Source organism: Canis aureus, chromosome 18 (assembly GCF_053574225.1).
Source record: "Canis aureus isolate CA01 chromosome 18, VMU_Caureus_v.1.0, whole genome shotgun sequence".
Taxonomy (NCBI): domain Eukaryota; kingdom Metazoa; phylum Chordata; class Mammalia; order Carnivora; family Canidae; genus Canis; species Canis aureus.
Window position 1 is genome coordinate 45,439,753 of NC_135628.1, and position 20,719 is coordinate 45,460,471.

At 36.2% G+C, this 20,719-nt stretch overlaps 1 protein-coding gene and 1 non-coding gene across 4 annotated transcripts in view; both read left to right on the forward strand.

Moving 5' to 3' along the window:
* The window catches only part of LOC144288960 (uncharacterized), a 284,720-nt gene that overhangs the window by 37,369 nt on the left and 226,632 nt on the right, over window positions 1–20,719 (forward strand). The gene's annotated exons all lie outside the window — the stretch shown is intronic.
* Window positions 13,437–13,540, forward strand: LOC144289265 (U6 spliceosomal RNA). The gene has a single exon (XR_013357241.1). It is a non-coding gene; the product is annotated as a U6 spliceosomal RNA (small nuclear RNA).

Genomic DNA, 20,719 nt, shown 5'->3' on the forward strand with positions numbered 1-20,719 from the left:
ACTTTTCTATTCTCATTTAGCCCTCACAATACTTCCATGAGCTGCTGTCATTTTTTAATGCATACTTTAAGAAGAAACTTACACACAGAAATATTAAAAAGCTTGCCTCTAAATCGCATGGCTATTAAGCAATCAAGTTGAGATTTGAACCCTGGGTTCAAAAATCTTTGCTGTATACTTTGTAATTCTCAATTTCACATCTATAAAATAAGGGTAGCAATACCTTTTTTAAAAATAGAGTTGTTATTAGGATTGAGTTTGTCAAAATATATAAAGCCCTTGCCATAAAAATTCCCAATACATTAGTATGAACCTCAATTCTTCCTACCTTTGACCCAAAGATTCTGGAAGGGAGGCTAAAAATGAACTTGATGACAAGTACTCCCAGGTTATTTCAATGCATGTGGTCAAGGTGGCAATTTTAGAAATCCTGAGTCCTTGAGGATGTGAAGAGAGAAAGGAGAGAAGATTCTGTCCTTTATAAAGACCTGACTTGAAGACATATGGACAAAACCATTATGAACAAGTTCCATAAATACTCAGAGGGGGGAAAGCTGTGATTGTAGGAATCAGTTAAAATCAAGAAAAAAGAATTCAGAAAGTCCACAAAAGACATAAAAAAAGAGCAGAGATAACTGATTAAAATTATAAGCTGCCCTAAAAGAACGAATAAATCAGTGTGGTAACTTAAGTTGAGGAGGAGGCATTCACAAGCCATTTCTAAAAATTCAGGCTGTCTAGGTGTGGGTCAAAAGGAGACACAGAGAAGCACAGAGAAGGAGCTCTGGCACCTGCTCCTCCAGGGTTAACAGTTCCAGTAGAGAAGCAGTGACTCTAGCAGTAGTTACACTACACTATTGAAAGTTCAGTAGCAAAAAATACGATCAACTCTGCTAATCACTAAGGAAGAGGTACCAACCAGCTCTACCTAAGATAAAATTGTCCGTTTCGATGAGGAGTCACAATTTCTGGTGGAAAGGCAATTGGAACATAAAGACTGTGAGGGGCAAAATAAAAAGAATAACTGAGAAACATGAATGAAGAGGTTCATGATGACATCGAAGAACAATAAAACTTTTTAACCAAAATGTGGTCTAAAAGCAGGAGGCTTAGACCAAAGTACCTATGAAGAAATAATTTTCATTTTCATATATATTTAATTATAAGGTATCATTCCAAACTCTGTTCCTCTGAGGTCAGCAAGCTTAGGTAGCTCATACTTAACCAAAGTCACTGGTTTTAGAGAATTTGGTAGTATAGGGTGGAAAGAGCTGTAAAAAGTACACTCTCAGGGCATATTGTTCAAAATTTTGCTGTGGTTCTCCACTGATGATGAGTTCAAAATCAAATGTGAATATTTTATTTTTTAATTTATTTTTTATTCTTAAAAGATTTTATTTATTTATTCATGAGAGACACAGAGAGAGAGGCTGAGACACAGGCAGGGGGAGAAGCAGGCTCCCTGTGGGGAATCTGATGTAGGACTCAGTCCCAGGACCTTGGGATCACACCCTGAGCCAAAGGTAGACACTTAACCACTGAGCCATTCAGGTATTCCAATGTGAATTTTTTAAAGTTAAACTGACTTTCAGTGCACTTTTATGGTATAAGCACCCTTTATCTTTGGCCTAATTTCCAAAGATTAACCAGAGATTAGATTGTGTTGTACAATTTTGATGTTTTTCATTTTCTGAAGGTTTCTATTTGTTAAATAGCTATAAAAAAAGAGTACTCACTGCATATTTTTAAATTTCTAGTATTAATACATATATAATACTGAATATATTTTTGGTTAAAATTGTATTTTAGTGTTATTCATATTTAATTATGCAAGTCTAGCTTGTTAACTGCTCTAGAACAATGCAGTGTATGACTATGCCACAAATTATTAATCCATTTTTCCTGAGGAAGGACATTGTTTTTTTTTCCAGTTGTTAGCTATGACAGATCATATTGCAGTGAATATTCTTATGTACACCTCCCTGTGTACCTATATGAAATGTTTTCGGAGTTTTATTTTATTATACAGTTAAGTTTCCACTACTGCAAACTTTCCATTTATTTGTTTTGCTCATTTTTCAGTTGGAGTTTTAATCTAATTACTTATTTGTATGAGTTTTTAATATCTTCCAAATATTGTTTTTATCAATTACACATATTACTGTGTAATTGATAAAAACATGTGTAATTTTACATGTGTAAAAATGTGTAATTTTATCAATTACACATATTACATATTACATATTGTCCTCAAGTATGTGACTTTTTTCACTTTGTTTATGGTAAATGTTTTTATACTAAATTTTTCTTTTACTAAAATATTTCATTTATGTAATTTTATTTATGATTTTCTTTATGGCTTGTGTTATTTGGGACTTATTTAGAAATTCTTCTCTATACTGAGATGATAAAATATATTCTCTTATATTTCTTCTAATAGCTTAAAATTTTAGCTTTTTGCATTTGGATTGTTAATCCACATGAATTTATACTGGTGTAGGTTATAAGAACATTATGGTGGCTAGAGTTTACATGGGGAACAGACAGTAGCAAGGTAGGCTGGCATCCAATGTACTAGTGATGTACGGACTATTGGAGGAAAAGCAGATTGCAAAATTGTGCTGTATGGGATTACTTAGCAAGGTGTGGAATATGTCTTAGTTTGCTATGTATACCATAACAAAATACAGCAGACTGGGTGGCTTAACCAGCACAAGTTATTTTCCCATAGTTCTGCAGGCTAGAAGTCCAAGATCCAGGTGTCAGCAGGTTTGGATTCATCTGAGGCCTCTCTTGGGTTGCAGATGGCTGCATTCTTGCTGTGTCCTCACATGGTTCCACCTCTGTGTGCACACATTTAGTGTCTCTTTGTGCTTCTATAGTTCTTCTTCTAAGAATACCAGTCAAATTGGATTAGGCCCCACCCTAACAGCCTCATTTTAGCTTAATCAGCTCTTTGAGGGCCCTATCCCCAAATACAATAACATTCTGAGGTACTGGAGGATGGACTTCAACATAGAAACCTATGAGGGAGGGAGGCATATTTCTGTCCTTGACAAGTTACACTGAGTTTGCTTTATTCATGTAATTACCTCTTGGGCAACAGTCATGGTAGCTATATTCTCTCAGGGAGTGGAACCAGAAGCTTCCACATTTCTGAAGACTTAGATCTGGAGCTGACACAGTTCTACTTCTGCTTCATTCCATCGGTCAGTGTAAATAACTGGGCCAACACAAAGTCTAGCACAAAGGAAAGAGATTCCACCTAGAACAGAGAGAATTCTCTGGCCATGCTTGTAGACAGTCTAGTATAGAGACCCAAAATGTGGTCACAGAGGGAAGATGAGAACAATGAGAGAACTCAATCTCAGGTTCCAAGGAAGGACAGTGGTCTGAGAAGCAAACAATTCAAAGTTGAAAATACAGTAAAATGATGAAACAGGGTATGGAACACAGGCAACCTCTGGATTTAGTAGTCAGGAAGGATTTGAGATTTTTAGGACATGGAAGGTTAAGAATTTGCATTTCAGGATTTAAATGCAGTAGAAACAGAAGGAGAAAAACAATAGGCAAAGAGCTATAACTGCACACCATTAAGTAAATTGAAGGGAAAAAGAGAGGAAATAGAAGACAAAAGGAGACAAGCTTCTTGAGGTAGTGTGGAAATGAAAACAGAAGAGTGGGTAATTAGAGACAGCTCCACCTCAGGGGCACATACAAAACCTACTGGAAGACCCAGGACTTGCTTTTTATTCAGGTTATATCTGCTTACATCTCTTTCCTATGATGGTGTGACTATCCTATGAGATACAGGCTGGCCCTGTTTTAGAAATATTGAGGAGAAATTTCTTCACTGATGATTTCTTTCACTAAATAGCAGATAATTTGCAGAGAGAGCATCTGTTCTAGTGGTATCTTTTGGTTGAGCTACTTGCTTTCTCATGGGAACTCACCTCTCCAAACCTACTAGGAAAATCTATGGCAGGGATCAGGAAATTCATGTTCATGAGCCAAACAAGACCTGTTACCTGTTACTGTCGATAAAGTTTTATTGGAACATAGCTGCATTTGTTGGTTTATGTCTTGTCTGTGGCTTTTCTTCTGTATTGGAAGAGTAGACTCGTTGAAACAGAGATTGTATGAGTCGCAGTACCTGAAATATTTATTATCTGGCCCTTTTCAAAAAAGTTTTCCAAGCCCTGATCTATAATATTGAGAAAATTTTCCAAAGCTTTGTCATTAGGCAGGCAGCTAATACAGCTCAGGCTGATGGATTAGGAAAAAGCCTTGGCAATTGCCAAGCCACTGCTGAAGGTCATGAGGACTACATAGGGGAAGGGGCATTATTCAGAAAAGTCAGTCTCAGTGACAGTCTCCAGCTAGGTTGCTAGATTCACCACATAAAAATACAGGGCACCCTGTTACAGTTGAATATTAGATTAAAAAATGATTTTTAAGTATAAGAATGTCTCAGGCAATAGATAGGACATATTTGTACTAACAAAGCCTGGTTGTTTATCTGATACTAAGTGTTAACTGGGCGTCCTGTATATTCTTTTGGCCACTGCAGCCTAGGTCTCAAGGTGAAAGAGTAGTGCTTCTGAGTGGATTCCGAACACAGCCTAAGTTGAAATACTGGCTACATTTCTCCCTGTCTGAGTGACTCTTGATAGCACAGTTAGCCCTTTTTGCCTCAGTTTCTTCCTCTGTAATGAGAAAGTAATAATAGTTTCTATCTCCAAGGATTAAGTGAGCTCACATATTCCAAGCATTTAGAATAATACTCATCACAACATGGGTCATCTGTATGTGTTGATGCATATCAATCATGCAGCAAAATAAATCAGAATGAGAGAACTTTGAATCTCCCTGGATACAAATGCTGTGAAGAAATGCAGAAACAGAGGTGATGCTCAGAGAGACAGGTATGAAAGCAGAAAGGGATAGATTTCGTGGCGCCTGTGGAGAAGAAATTGGAGTGGACAGTGTGTCCCTGAAGGGTGCACTTCTAAAAACCATGCAGCTGATTGAGATGCAGGGTCCCCTATTTCTAAAGTGTCCTGGGATCCCTGAATCGACATTATCACTTCAAATCATGAAGCAGAAGTCATATAGTTGTTGTCTAACAAGAAACTGGGTAGAACACTTTTTATTAGTCAAAAACAAAAAAACAAAACAAAACAAAAAACACGTTAGGCAGCATGATTTTCTCATATTGGAATGATCCCAACTATTTACCAGAAGAAACTATTTCTTAAATTCCTTGAAAAAGATTGTGTTCTAGAAAGGCAAAAAGACTCATGGTTATATTCCTGAGTCAAATTGTATCAGCTAGTGAGTTCTTATAATTGCAAAAATTTACTTCTATCTTATACTTACCACTGATTTGTCATAATGCCTTTAAATCTAGGGCATGATGTGATAACTCAGAAAGTGACAACAACGTGGAAACTAAAGGTTAAAGGTACATCTGCCCCAAAGAGTGAAATTCATTTTGAAACATGAGGAGATTTTTATATTGGTTATAGTTGTGACAGACAAAAGCATGTTTTAAAACTTTGGGCTTGCCCTGTCAGGATGCACTAAAGGTCTAAATGAAAAGGTGTTTTGGGGACACCTCGGTGGCTAAGTGGTTGAGCGTCTCAACACTCAACGCTGCCTTCAGCTCAGGACATGATCCCGGGATCTGGGATCCAGTTCCACATCGGGCTCCCTGCAGGGACCCTGCTTCTCTCTCTGCCTATGTCTATGCCTCTTTGTCTGTGTCTTATGAATAAATAAATAAGATCTTAAAAAAAAAAGGAAAAGAAAAGGTATTTCTAAGTACAGGTTTTTTTTTTTTTTTTTTCTGGGACTCTTTCTACAGTCCCTTGGAAGCCAAGGATTGCATTCAAAATCATTATCAAAAATTACTTGTTTCCTTATTTTTTAGTTCTCTACCTTTAACCTCCATTTATCTTTTTTATATATATATATATATATATTCATGTGAGACACAGAGAGAAAGAAAGAGACATAGGCAGAGGGAGAAGCAAGCTCCGTGCGGGGAGCCTGATACAGGACTCGATCCCAGAATCCCAGGATCACGACCTGAGCCAAAGGCAGATGCTCAATCACTGAGCCAACAAGGCACCACCACCCCACCCCTTGCCCTGCATGCATTCATCTTTCTAATGATATGTTATTCCTATAAATAGAGCTCATTGTACAATGTTGTCTGTACCATGCTATCTCTATTTTGATCTTAAATAGTGTTATCTAGTGACCAGGTGCTGGGAATAGAGGCACCAGCTTTCTCTTGGTATAGATTTCTTGTACTTAGGCCAATATAAGACTTTTATTTGTGCCTTCACAATAACAAATGAATTTATGGAAATGCTGGGTAGTCGAGCAGTGGGCACACTGAATGAATGGTCCAAGAATAATGCAGCACACTCTAAATCACAAAGCATTTTAGAAATGATGATGAGGGAAAATATTTTACAGCTATTTTCAGGATTCATTAAGGATTTTAAGTGATCAGGAGTTTAGATTTATGTGGCACTGAGTCAGTACCAATAAACTGTCCATCCATCCATCCATCCATCCATCCATCCATCCATATTAGGAAGAGAAATGCCAGGGGAGAAATAAAGTAAATGAATAAATACGAAAAATATTGTAGGGAATGCAGAATCGTGCAAAGATGTAATATGTCTCTAAGCCAACACATTTCGGTTTGATACATGATCCTTTTATTTTACAGTTTTAAAATGCATCTCACAGCCAAAACCATTCTTTACTTTTCTCCTTGGGGAAATATGCAAAGACATGCAGTTCCACACAGGTCTGCCCCACTGGAAGGTTTTTATTTCAATGCTATCAACTTCTATTCTCTCCAATCATTTTTCTTTTATTCTCAGTATCCATTGTTTCCAGTAATTCACTTGAACGATCTGAGCACCGCTGAGAGCAGCTGGGAGAAATCTCTCTGCCTGCCTACTTAGTTGAGAATGGCTTTTTGTGACAGAGGTTCTTTCTGAGTGTGTAGACAATTAATAAATAAATAGACTGAAATTAAATTATCATTATCTCCCACAATCACACTGATAAGAAAATACAGTTTTATTTTTTGCTGTACAGAGATGGCTTTAAATTGTATCTACCAACCTTGATCCCCAGGACTGTGTGTGATAATGATGTTTATTCTTTTCCAATGTGATGGAGCAGAGGAGTCATCAGGCCAGGCACTCATCTCTCCATACTCAGCCCACCTTCTCCTCGGCTGGCTATCCTGTGGTGACCTCATTTTAAATTTCTTTGTCAGTGTTTTTTCTGCATAAAGTAATATAGTAAATATAATATGTGTGGTAAGTTCATAGGGAGAAAACCCCTGCCAAGTTGTACAGTTCATTTGATTTTCTAAGCAGTCACACCCGAAATCTACTAATGACATCTCTCCAATTGCTATTGTCATCATCATGATAATTAGTATTATAATCCTCATCATTATCACTGATGATAGTATTTTACTGCTTTTAAAGCACTAACTATATGGTATCACGGCCATAGATTGACTTAATCCACTTATCCTAAATAAGTCAAATCTATTTTTTTAATTAATAAAGGTGATCAGATCAGTCTGATTGTTCATAAACAGACAGCCTGATGCCCTGCCATTTTCTTGCTCCTGGAATACTGTTCAAGTGCTTTCAGCTGAGCAATGTCTAAATAACTGTGAAACTTAGTGATCTAGCATCATTTTTCCCTCATTATGGGAAGAAATTTACATATGTATCTTATAACTGCAGCATTGAAAATTATGGGATTTGCATGAGGTGAATGATGCAAAGGGTAGTATTAAAAGAAGAGAATTTACTGCCTCCCCTTTATTTTATAGAGTCCCTTTTAAAGAGAATTGGAAAAGAAAGCAATTAAGCCAGTGGTTTCTTTGTGGGAAAAAAATGATGAATTCCTAACAAGGGTTAGGAGAGAACAGAAAACTCTAGATGCAGCTGAAGTATGGGAGAGGAAGAGGAGGTTTTAAAGTTTTCCACTTTTTAAACATTTTATTAATGGGATCTTATTTTTACCATTTTCTTGAGTACAATTTCAAGAAAAGATTCAACTAATTTAACTGACTTTTAATTATTTTTAGGAAAGAGACTGAGGTTTCTTGGGATATAATTGGCCCTAAAGTTATAGAAACAAGGTCTAACGTGTTTACAAATCTTTTGTAATATTATTATGACTGCTATTAATAATCACAGCAACTTTCTTTTTATCTAAAATTTGGCTCAAAGTTAGCATGCCTTTTGTCTTCATAGAAAGTCCTATAGTTAGTATGACTCCATTTCACCAGTGCCCTTAGTCAGACTGTGGTATATCCATTAACTGTTTTAGTCACTTGCATCAATAATTACTGAATCAAAAGCACTGATGTCATTCCTGGTATAACTGTCTTTTTCTTTTTTTAAGTGTTTTTGTAACTATAATGTGCCATACTGCAGGATAGCTTCTTTTTTCAACATTAATTCATTTGTGTAACTGGCTCTCTTAGAAACATTGTCTACAGGTGTCTGTTTTAGAGGGTATATAACATGCAGCTCAAAGTGGTGAACACAGTGTGCCACAGAAATAACACCATACTGATTTGTTCATAAAACCAGAACTCATAGAAGCCTCTTTTACATAGTTGTCCTTAGTGTAACAGGCTGGGCTAACTTAAAAAAAAATATTATCTTAATTAGTTCAACAACTCTGCAAGGTTGCTATAATTATCATCATTATATTGATGAACAAATTGAGACACAAGGAGGTTAAATATCTCACATAAAACAAATCCCACTTCTACTCCTAGAAATATGTACTTTTTCCCTCTCCTACTAAAAATAACTAAAAACTCTGGATATTATATATAAAACAATGTAAAAAGACTGTAATGTAAAGTAGAAAAGAAAACAAAACACTCAACTTTGAAATTCAAGGTACGCCATGGTGGGAAGTGTCTCAAGTTTTTGTCGGCTGCTACATCTCAGATAGGAGTGAAGATATAGGTAACTGGTAAATGCCAACAAGTACAGACAAAAATGGCCCAAATGAAAACCCATGCTTTCAAGTCAGAGGACCAAGAAAGGGGCAGCCTGCAAATCAGAAACATTTTAGGTAATAGCTACTCTATTACATTCTAACATCACAGGGAAAACAAAATGAAACAAACAGAAAACAGGGCCCCTTCTCCACCCATATTAGCAAAGGCCAAGTCCAAAAGCCTTAGACCAAAGTCTAAAGCCTAGACTTTAACCCTTGCCCCACTGTAACAGGGTCTTTCTACTACCCCACCAAAGTAGTGTCAGAGAATGCTGAGTGGTGAAATACTTTCATCCCCATATGGTGGTAAGAATGAGATCGCCTTCTCTTTTACAAATGGGATGGTGTAAGAGAAGGCCCAGTGGAAAGTCAGGATTTACGACCACACTGCAATAACAAGGCCATTAAGTGGCCCCTGTGGCATCAGTGAAGGCCACATGGGGAGCAGTGATGAGGCATTTCTACCTGTTCCAACCAGGGAGGTTCAGTGGATGCCTTGTGGGGAGCTGGAATTCTCCTGCCCACCCAGTAGTAATGAGGAATCCTCCCTCTGAGTGTCAATAGAAACCAAATGGGAAATCTGGACTTCTACTCCACTGGTTAGTAATGAAGTGGTACCTGATGTATCCTACCATGATTTCTTCAAAGTTTCATCTTAAGCATTTTTTTTGGCTTTTAAATTTAGGAATGCAGTATGTTATGTACCATATAGTTTAAGCAATGCTCTCTAAATCAGAGGATGGTTATCCTGGGATATGTACAAAATGATTTTTTGGGATGTCAAATTAAAATGTTAGAACTTTTGATAATATTTGGTTATCCCATCCTTTTAAATATCTGTTTATATTTAAATAACATTATTTAAAATAGTACATGCCTATCATTAATATATAAAAACACATATTCTAAGGATATATGCTCAGGTTTTTGTTTGTTTTACTGACTGGATACATCATGTTTAGACACAGATTTTAAACAACTAATATTTAAGACCCTTTCTTACCTGGGGATTGAGCCCTATAAAAATGGGTTGGTGCTTTAGGAGAGGTACTCAGAAGAGTGGTCAAAAGGAAGATTTGGAAAGTTCAGGAGATAAAAATGTTTTTGGTGTTTGACTACTATGACTAGATACAGGACATACCTAAGTAATCAAATACTTTCTCCTATTTAATGCCATAGTTCCAGCAATGACTTTAAAATGTAATTATTTTAAACCCTCAGGGAGAGAACAATGCAAGCATGTTGAGATTTTGCCTATCTGAGATCAAGTAGGTGGGCTGAGGTGATGCAGAGCAGGATATGGATAGGGTTTGCAACAGCCTCTAAACCTGACATCTAACAGGATAGGATATAGGCTCTAACAGTGCTTCTAAAACTCTGGCAGTTTGATTGATTCAATCAATATATAATGTCTCTAAGCCTCAAGGGGATCACACTTGAATGAAATTTAATCAGTGATATTAACTCATCTAAGAAAGGAATGGTTGTGATGGAGAAAAGTGGAAAGCCTAGAAAATTGAGATTCAGAAAGAGGTCTGCCTGATTTTTCAGTGAGTACTGCTCCATTAAGGAAGACTTGGATTTCGGAGATAAAAACACACTTGTTAATTTAGCTTTGTTAGAAACTAAATGTATGAAATACTACCACTACCACCATCCTGCTGCCTTGGATCTCCCATTTCATACTTACCAAGCAACTTTCTGCTGAAAAAAGTATGGGTTCTTAGAAATCTCTCCAAAACAGCTCAAAGTGGTTGATCATTACTGCGTGTCAGACACCGTTCTGGGTGCTTTACATGTATTAGTTCATTTAAATTTTAAATAAGCACTCTAGAGTTGAAGCTCTTGTCAGTCCCTTTGTAAAAATGAAAGAACGTGATTCCACTAAGACTGAGAAACGTGCTCAATGCCAAACTGTCAGTAAGTGGCAAAGCTGGGATTTATATAGGGGCAGTCACAGCTTAAACTCTGGTTGAATCTGGAACAATGGATAATTTGGAAAGGAATGTAGTTACTTAATCACTTGTATAGTGTGACTAAAGGTTTAAATTAATGAATGGTCATTGAGGTGTTGTACTGATCAGTCTTGCGTAGTCAGTTAGCAGGACTTCATCACGGAGAGACTGCACTCTTTAGTTTACTAAGGACTTCTGGTTTTTGGACCTGAAAACGTGGGGGTTGACTGAACTGAACTGAACTATAGGGACTACAAGGGTATTACCATTACGAGCCCCTCCTGAATAAAATCACCACTAGGATAATTTCATCAACAATCCAGCCTCTGCTCTAGGGAGCTTCATTAGAAATGCTGATGCAAATATGTCCTATAAATGGGGTTTCTGACGTGTGTCTATTTTTTTATTTCTCAAAATGCCTATCCTAGTACCTTACAGAGAGAATGCCCAGTAAGAACTGTTGATACATTGATTATTGATTGACTGTCAGTGCTGAAAGTAGTCTCACCTTCTAGATAGTGCCCGTGACAAAAGATGTGGTAAAATGGAAAAGTTTGTGTAAGTTTTAAAAGTCTAGCCCGTGTCCTGTGATACATTAACAGTGGCTATTTATTTAAAGCTTTTAGTTGTATAAAACTGTGCTGTAGCTTACATGAAATTAGTGGAATTTCTTCTGTTTCCAAATAGACACTATAGTGCTGTAGCACTGTTTTACTCTAAATTTCAGAATTCCCTATCTCAGCAAGAACCAGAATGTGTTAAAATATTAAAGACATTCTTTATTTCTTCCAAAATAAAGCTAAAATGATCAAAAATTAAAAAAAATAAAACATGGGTGGAGTTGGAGGATAGACAAAATTGACAAAGGAGAGTGGAAATGGAATTATAGAATGAATTAGGTCATAGGAATGGGAAAGTACAGCTTATGGAATAGGGTCAAAGATATTGTACTAGTGATGTAATGGGACGTAGGGCAGTTAGAGTTGGGGTGAGCACAGCATAAGGTATAGAGGAGTTGAATTACTATGTTGTACATCTGACACTAATGTAATATGTGTGTCAATATACTCAAATAAAAAATAAAGTAAAAAAAATAAATGGGGTTTCTGTAGCAGATAATTTAGGATTATCAGATGTCATTACAGTTATCTTTTATGTAAACTCATGTCTCCTCATTCATTCTGACTTCTGCCTCAATCTTATTTACTGTCTCTGAGAAATTAAGGTTATCTCGTAAATAGATCCAGTTCTTTATGTGGAGTAATGTTGTAAAGAACAATTGTAAGGTTTTTATTTTATTTTGTCCACTTGTAGCTCCAAAACATATTTTTAAAAGTGAAGTTGATTATTTGGTAAACTCCCAGTTGTGTTGGGCCAGTTCTTCTTTCTGGGAAATAACTCCTGAGAGTTGGCTTGTGTCAATTCTTACAGGCAAGAACATCTGTTAAACTATTTTCTTCTTGGCATTTACAAAAATAGCTTTCAAGTTGTTGTTATGGTAGTTTTAAAAGTAGTGTATTTTCTTTTTATTCTCTTCTTTCTCCAAAAACCTGTCTCAGGTGATCCTGGCACCATGGGCTATGGCAGTGGGATTACTTGTTTTTGTTTTTGTTCTTTTTTGTGGCTCCTCAGCTTCCTTCTGGCTGGGATGACCTTCTGGAGGTCTGGAGTGATCCATAAGTACATCAGTTAAAACAATAAAATCTAAATAATCAGGATTAGGATGCCTGGGTGACTCAGTGGTTGAGCACCTGCCCAGGATGTAATCCTGGAGTCTGGGGATCGAATCCCATATTGGTCACTCTGCATGGACCCAGCTTCTCTTTTTGCCTATGTCTCTGCCTCTCTGTCTCTCTGTGTCTCTCATAAATAAATAAATAAATAAATAAATAAATAAATAAATAAATAATCTTTAAATAATCAGGATTGAAACCTCACTTCCATCTAGTCCTCTAATTGCTTCCTATTTCCCATTACCTAGAAAATTCTCACATTGAACATATAGCTCAGTCCAACAAGCTTTCCTTGATACTTTCTCTTCTACATATTTTTAATCATTTCTTTTCTGACTACACTAATAATTGACCTGTGCCTGCCTTATACTGCCTTCTCAGTCAGACCAAGCAAGCTGCTTTCCTATTTCTATCTCTGCTAATTGCTTTTGGGCACCAAAGTGACTGCTTTTCCGTCTGTTGTATTATTAAAGAATTAATTTCCCACTGGCTTCCTGTGCCCAACACAGTTAACTCACTGGGATTTTTTTTTTAAAGAAGGAAGGGTAGAAAAATAAAATAATAAATTAATCTTTTTAATTCTAAAAAGGGGGGTAAAGGAATGAAGATGAAAGGAAGGGAGGGAAGAGGAAATCAATCGATATCAGAAATTCAGCTGCTTTCCAACTATTTCTATCTTGTACTCACTTAAGCAGCACATATGCTAAAATTGGAATGATACAGAGATTAACATGTCCCCTGCACAAAGATGACATACAAATCTGTGAAGCGTTCCAAATGTTTCTATCTCTTCTCTACATAATATAGTGTAAAGTCATTTACTATTACCTACCAAGAAGAATAGAAATGATTAAATGAATAATACCTTGTTTAGTTTCCTAATTGATTTTTATTGATGGATACTTGTAAGACCTAATATGTTGATTACAAGTATATATTAGCTGAAGAAGTATTGACCATATCTGCATCAACACTATTAAGAGATAAAATATAGAGACTGAAATATTTGCATGGAGACAATAGGAGCTCAGATTAGTGGTAGCATCTTAGTTAGAATAAATGGCAAGCCTCAATGTTAAAAGGTTACCTGATCTTAATTTACGAAGTTGCTATTTGGTTCCTTTTGTTAGGTCATGATTTTATATAAAATGCAGAAATAAAGGTAGAGGAATATGGTTGTATAGTATCACCTTCTTCTTCAAAAGCTAAATGCAATTTTAGGATAATAAAAACATCATCTTCATACTTTGAGTAGGTAGGATGACAATGAATAGAATGACTTTTCTTTTTCTAGAAATGAGTAAATTAAAATGGGAATACTATGTGGGTTCTCAAAGTCTGAATACCACTATTAGAAATTTCTCTTATTTTAATTTTTTAAAAAGATTTTATTTATTTATTTATTTATTCATTTGAGAATAAAATTCATTTGAGAGAGAGACAGAGAAGAGAAGCAGGCTCCCTGCGGGGAGCCCAATGCAGGGCTCCCTCCCAGGTCCCAGGGATCATGACCTGAGCCAAAGGCAGATGCTCAACTACTGAGTCACCCAAGTGTCCTGAAATCTTCTTTAAAATGTAATTCTCATTATTAAGAATTGCCATAATTTGAAAGCTCAAATGGGGTAAAAATAGTATTTTTGGTCAGAGGAAATTTATTAAGGTATATATGATGGCAAGTGCATAGGAGACAAGTTTATAGGAACTGAGTAAATTAAGGGTAAGGATGCTGAAGGATTTTCTACATTTACACTTCAGCTCTGGAATCCAGTGGAACTTTTCTTCAAAGTTTGCTCCCTTCCTTGTATCCTGTTGGCTCCCAGGGATTTCTAAAGTGGTATTAAGCCCATGTCTACCTTCTTAGAGCAGCAAACTCATCCAGAGAATGACACTTTCCCTTTCTTAAGCGCAAAAATCCTTATTTATTTTAGATGTAGCTGTTAAGGGCTACTGGTCCCATTGGAAATTTTCTGATAATTTATGTGGAGCCTATTTCATAGAGATCTATGCTATTTTATAAGGAACAGATTGTTAACACAAATGATTCACTATGTAATGCTGAAATGTCAGACATCTGTAGCAGTTTGATGGGGAAAACCTTAGGGATATGAGAGCTTTTTGGTATTTCAACTCAAATAAATAACCTCATTGGATTTATTATGCATGCTTCCTAGACTGTGACCAACTGAAATTGTGTACTGGTTCTAGAAAGTGATCTGTGCTGAATCATGTTCAGGAGTCTGACAGATTATTATATTAATAATTCCAACTGAATCATGCCTCCTATTAGCTCTGTCCCTATATAGTCCTTTTCTCAATCACTCTGGGTTCAGACATAGGACATGACTGGGTCAATGGGTCATCAGTAGATATAAACACAGGTAGGAAATTGTGCTTACACATTGTGATTTCTCTTTTGAAGCCAAAAATACCCATGATAACTCACTTTATAAGCCAGGTAGAGGAAAACCAAGGCACTCTGATCAACAGCACTAGCTAACCGCCAGCATGTGACCAAATGGGGTCAACCAGCCTCCAGCTGACTTGCCAACCTATTGCATCTGCACAAATGAGTCAAGTAAAGAGCATGAAGCAAAGACAATCTCCTCCAGTTGGATTTTGCCAAATTGCCAGTCCAAACAACTGCAAACAGATAAATGATTCTTGCTTGAAATCCAGTAAGCTATGGAGTGATTTGTTTTTCAGCTCTAGATGACCAGTCAGTGTCTGCTTGCAAGTACACTTGTAATTTACCCCAAACTGGGTAACTTCCTGTTGTTATCCACAGAATGATGTTAGGTAAATTACATTCTCTGAGAATCAATTGGATAATAAAAAAATAGAAATCATGTTAGTATCTTTCTATATATATATATATATATATATACATATATATATATATATATATATATATATATATCTTTTAATTATAGAGGTTATTTTATTTAGTTTGTTCCTTTTCCAGCCACAGAGACAGATATTTTTGGGGTTAAATGACTTGCTCAAAGTCACAGAAATTATTAGAAGGCAGAAATTGAATTAGCTTTCTTTTATACAAGTGATAAATACTTTAACCTTAAATGATATGGGATAAGAGGAGGATAATTTGCATTAAAAAAAGCAAAACCAAAATACCCAGGGTTAAGCCTGACAACAAAGGAACAACACTAATAATAGGATTTATTGGAGAATGTAAAAGAAGACTGGAAAAAGTAGACAGGCCTGTCAGTTTTCTGGCAAGACATGTTATTGTTCAGATGCCAATTATGTCCAAACTCATACATTGAATTTCAACCAACACTCTACATTTTTGTTGTTGTTGCTAAAACCTGAAGAGTTGATCCTGCAGCTCAACTGAAAGAAAAAAAAATGAATGAAAATGGCCAAGAACTGTGGTTAGAAATTAGAACAAGAAATTTGTGAAAAAGATAAAAACATTGAAAAAATAAACTGTGAAGCTATTGTAATTGAAATAGTATGGTCACTTTTAGATATAAATAGTATCCTCACTTTTAGATCACATTGTTGTTTTCTATCTCATTGAGGAGAAATAGAAGCAAGTAGAAAAGAATTTCCATATGTTCTTTCTACTCCATTTGTCAACCTATTTACATCTGGATCTAGATTCTTTGTCTTTTCTCCTGTCACCATGGATGAACAGTTCATGTTTGTATCCAAAAACCCATCTTTTTCTTTTCTAGTGCATCCAACCCCCTTTTGCCTGTTATACTTTGCTTTAACAATGATCTTTTCTCTTGCAGCATCATTTTTTCTTGCTCCACTGGATTAGCTACCAGTATACAGTAGTGCTGTTATTTTTCTTAGTTTAAAAAGGGGGGGGTATGTTTCCCTTGACACCTTATTCTCCTCTAGTTTCTACTCTATTTTTCTTTCAGCAAAAATACCTCTTAAATGTCTGTAATCACTCATATCATGTTTCTTCTCTTTCTCTCCAGAATCATTGCAGTCTTTGGTATGTATCACTTTATAAAAATAGCTCTTGTCAAACACATGAAGGGCTTCTCTGTTGGGAAAGATGATGTTCATTCTAGGGCTTCAATTTACTCAATGTATCAGCAATCTTTAACACAGATGATATCCTTACCTTGTTGAAACACTTCATCTGGATTTTAGGAAACCATGTTATCTTTATAACCTGCATCCTGCCAATCTCATAGCTTTAAATAATATCTATGTATTTGTGAATTTCAGAGCATATTTTTCCCACCTAGATACCTCATTCAAACTTGAAACTCACTCATCCATCCGCTTGATATGCTCCTTTGGATGTCTGATAGACATCTAGACTTAACAGCTCAAACCTAAACTCTTGAAACTTGACCCCCAAAACCTACTCCTCTCATAGCCCTCTCCATCTGAACAAAGGGCAATTGCATTCTTTTAATTGCATAGACCCAACATTATGGTGATATCTTCCATTGCCTTTATCTCTGATAGCTACAAATGCAGTTAAGTCAAGTTTGCAAATGCTTATAAAAGTTCCTCCATCATGATCACCCTCATTCAAATCATCATTATTTCTCTTCTGGATGATTGCAATAACCTCTTGTATTTTTTCTGAAGCTTTCCACACAGACAAACTATACCCCAACTAAATTAAAATATCCACACTAAAGGGGTCATCTTATAATCAGTACAGCTTAAGCCCTTTTTCTTGAGGAAGTAACAGATGTCGGTTCAGATTCACATTCCACTATTTACAATATGACTGTGGGTACATCATGGACATTTTAAGTCATTGCTCTTTCTTTTATGAAATACATATGTCATTTGCTCTCTGTACCCCATGAGATTTTGAGGGGATTAAACAAATATAAAAACACATCTGTGAAATTTATAAAGTGCTGCCCAAAAAAACATGATAAAATAAAAAAGGTAGTATAATTATTGTAACAACTGGGAATACCAGTGTACAGTGTACAGTATTTTGATTGTCATAAAATATTAATAATTTCAGATTAATAGAAAACCATAATATAATAACCATTTCATAGACTCTACTGCACAAATGAATGGAGAAGGGGATAGGAGGATAGCCCAGCCACTTGAGATGGACTTGTAAAGATTTATTGAGCCCAGGGAACAATCTGCAGTCTAGTAAATTGGCATTTGAGGGGTGTCACAGTTAATAATGTGCTGCACTTTACAATGCACAGATGTCCAAAAGCTATTACAATCTAAGCATTGCACTAAAATTGTATGAAAGTAATAGCATGGCTACTATGAGAAGGGTACTCAGAAAAGAGCTTTTTAAAAAACCTATTTAGTACAATCACAGCTGCCTTTTCATCCAATAAAAAACACAGCTCAAGAAAAAACTCGAGAAATTAAATTCTTTGCTCTCAATTCAGCCACTACTTCTTTAAGTAATAACTGCAGGATAAAATAATTGTATATCAGAAAAGGTGTCTGAAATTTTAGGATTGTTAGATTCAACCCATGTACAAGGGATTGCTGAAAACTGTCATTGGATCTGGAAGATACAGAGCCTCCTCATATCAGGCTACTTTTTGAATGAATTAAATGAGTGCTTTCCAGGAAGAATGTTGGCATGAAATATTTTTTGGGCTATATGGTTTGGAATGTTCTTTAGTCGATAGCAAAGGTGTTGGAAATTTGCTGCTTCCTTTCTATTGACTGTGTCCTTGTGTCAGTTCTAGAGTGAAATTTCCCTTATGTTCAATTGATGAATTATTAAGTTAAAACTTACCACAAACCGATTTAGTTCTGAACACAAAGGAAATAATAAAGCTGTTTTTTTCTGTGCTACAGTCTTAAATCCAGCATTATACTTTCTATTTTATGAAAAAGATATTTTATGGGTTTAAAAATGTTACTCAGATCCTGAGTTAGATCATTTCCTTTAAGGGCAGGAGTTAAGGGAGCCAACGTACATTGATGATTATAAATGGGTATCATAATCATAATTGTCATTCTTATAAACCATTTTAGTTTTTTTTTTTTCCAATTTCCCTCTCTGTTAGGAATTATGCTAGGTATTAGAGACACGAGGATGAGCAGGAAAGATATGGTCCTTGATATGTTTATTTTGTATAATGTTCACATATATGACCTCTTAGTTTCTAACATCTGCAGACTCTATTTGCCTCCACTACTTCCTTTGGATCCTCTTCTTTCTTCACACGTACTTTGGAGGTCATGCTCTGTTTGAATTCTATTTCAGCTCACTCTCTTTAATGTGGGGATTTAGTCTAAAGGGGATTTTCGGGCTGTCAGCTTCGAAAGCTCGCAGCATCCTGATGGCTCCAACCCCTTTAGACATTTCACTGGACCCCAGGCAATTACTCCTTAACAGGAGTTTGGTCCTCACACCAACTTGTCCTTTCCTTGGGGTATTACTGGCTGTTGGCCGTCCTCTTGCTCCCACCTCACTTCCCTTTGCTTCCTCCTGCATAGCTGCTGACACTACATGGGTCTTTTAGGTGTCTCTGTTTGTCCATTCCTGCTCATATTTGGGGTTAGGAGGTTACAGACACATTTTCACATTTTCTCATTTGATGTTACCTGTGGGTTTGGGTTTTCTCTTCTAGTTGTTCTTTCTCTTATTTATGGGGGGAATAGGGAGATTCAAAAACTCTGCCACCATTGCCATCTTCCCAGGATTCAAAACATGCATTTTTGAACTTGTCTGGACAAGTAGAGAATCTCTGGGGATAGAATAAAGCTAAGATTTACACACATGCCAGGAGTTATAACAGCACAGCTGGTCTGCACACAGGACTAGAAACTGTGAATTAGGCAGTTGTTCATCAATATCAAAATGTTTTTATTCTTGGAAAGCTTTCTCTCAGGCTGTTGAATCTATACTCACTAGCATTCTATGAATATGTATATATACATATAGACTGCAGACCAAAAAAATGCACACATAATATTTTGGAACTGGGAACCAAAGAAGGATGCTACATTACCACCTGTGTCTAATTAAATATTTGTGGTAATTTAGTGTAATTAAAAATTAAACAACCATTTGGTACAGAGTAATATATCATATTTCCTACATCAGTTGTGTGATTCAATATGCTCTGTGGTTGATTGTTTTAACTTGGACTTGGTGTTAATAGCTTTTACTATTGTTTGTTCTAGTTTGTTGAATTTTACTTTTAATATGCCCTCTGCTTGCCTCTCCTTCCTCCACCTGTCATCCAGTTAATTCTTCCTTATTGTGAGATCTTAGTTTGAATGTCATTTCCTCAAAGAGCCTTTCCTGACCACGCCACACCCCAACACCAGTTACAATCTGTTTCTCCTCTTCTTCTCTGTGATAATAATTAGTTTTTCTGAAGTATTGATGCTTGAATAGACAGCAAAACCGTCTCCTTATGACTTGCATATTTTTTTAACTGTATGATTTTGAAGAATAAGGTAAAGTCAGAATCTTTTCTTAAGGTTTAAAGAGTCACATAACACAGAACTTCTCCCTTTTCTTTAATGTCTGATGCTCTGTGCTATATGACTTAACTGATGAGTTTGTTGCTGGAGTAGGAATCATGGTCCCTAGCTTTTCTTGTAAGAGCCCAGCCAGAACAATGTCATGTAACTTTTGGTGTTGTTGTTGTTGTTTTATTTTGTGTGCACAACTGCTCTTCTATCATACTAGATAACTCTCCCTCCGAATAGTTGTATAACTTGACCACTCTGTGCTTAGGGTTGGACAACTAAACCAAGTTGACCCAATCAGAATTTCCATGCAGGTATGTAAAATCAGGATTAAGAATAGCTGCTTTTTTCAACAGAGGCTCTATAAATCCTAGAGATCCTGTCAGCCATGTCCTACCATGTGGACTTGTAATAAGGAAAAGTGGCATTCTACGGGCTAGAATAATGATGCAGTCTGGGGGAGATGGGAAATGAGGACTTTTGTGTTGGCATTTGTGGCTCTGGCTAGAGTTTATTCCTGACTCTACACTAAATCTACATCTT